The following is a 1,524-nucleotide window of genomic DNA, read 5'->3' as shown; positions in this document are numbered from 1 at the left end:
GCAGATAGGACGGTGAAGTACCCCAAGGGGATTGTAGAGGATGTAATAGTGAAGGTAAATGAGTTTTACTATCCTGTGGACTTCGTTATCCTTGAGACCAAACCTGTAATACATCCAGACAATCACACACCTATAATTTTAGGTAGACCTTTCTTAGCCACAGCAAATGCTGTGATAAATTGTCGAAATGACATGCTGAAGTTATCTTTTGGCAACATGAAAGTCGGGCTTAATGTCTTCAACATAAGTAAACAACCACCAGACGATGAAGAAATCAATGAAGTTGACATGATTGAAAGTCTGATTCAGAAGACTTTCTTATAAACTTATAGTAAGGAACCTTTAGAGGCTTACCTTACCCATTCCGAGGAAGGGGTCGAGCATGCGCTCTCTAATTCTGTTCTCCTTATGAGCATAGATCGTCATCAGCCGACTGTTCTTCCTCGGACTCTTCCAAAACCATTCTTAGATAATGGCTGAAAAAAAATGAATCTACATTTTGCTTGGCTGAAGACATAAAACTTAGCGCTCTTGGGAGGCAACCCAACATGTAAATATTATAAAAAAATAATAAAATAAAAAAATAAAAAAAATCAATAAATTACTAACATGCAGGTTTGGGGGTTTTTGCCCCAATTGTCAATTTACCTATCCATATCAGGTAACTTCTCCTCTATCCTATTGCTGCTTTAAATTTTTTTTAATATTGAGGACAATGTTAGATTTAGGTATGGGGGTGATAATACTTTTGATTTTTCTGCCTAAAAATATTTTTTTTAAAAAAAGAGGATTTCAAATTTTTAACTCAAAATCTAATCTTTTTGGCTACATAAACTAGAAATTGCTTTGACAATAGCTTTGAGTTAAGAAATATGATAGCAGTTCTAGCTTGAGTTTTCGTCCCACCTATCTTCGGCTAATATGATAAAAGACGATTTAGCACCTACACATAAGCACATGAATTGTGGGGTATGTAAACTTGCAACTAATATTAATACTTTTAATCTTCTGGATAATTTAAAGTTATATGTATGATGAACATCCAAAAAAAAAAAAGAAGAAAAAAATAAAATGAGTTTATTTTAAGTCTTCTCACTGAGTAACCGGGCCTCTTGCTTGGCAAGCAGCGAGTGTTCGCGTAAAAAGGTGAGGATGACTGAGATTAAATTCTGAGTGACTAATTCGGCCTTGGAGCCTAGTTGACTTGAGTTAATAAGCCTGTTAGAGTGTCTTTACACCTAGTGCCCTAAGCCATCCGGATCGGAAGTCATTGGCCTAACACTCGCTACATGGGTTAGCTAGAAAGCTTAATAAGGCTAGATATTGCACAAGTCATTCTTCTTAGCATTCAATCTGATTAAAAGTTAAATCTTGGGTGTTCATTACCATTTAACTCTAGAAAATCTTGAAAATTAGAGTGATCATGTTGGAAGTAAGTGAAAGCCACTCATTTATATGATATTATCTTGCACCTCACTACATTCTTGACTTGTTAGCAGATAGATGGGATGTAATGGAACTTGA

This window comes from Phoenix dactylifera, unplaced genomic scaffold (genome assembly GCF_009389715.1).
Source record: "Phoenix dactylifera cultivar Barhee BC4 unplaced genomic scaffold, palm_55x_up_171113_PBpolish2nd_filt_p 000956F, whole genome shotgun sequence".
NCBI classification, from domain to species: domain Eukaryota; kingdom Viridiplantae; phylum Streptophyta; class Magnoliopsida; order Arecales; family Arecaceae; genus Phoenix; species Phoenix dactylifera.
The sequence above is the reverse complement of the archived record's forward strand: the minus strand, read 5'-3'. Positions refer to the sequence as shown.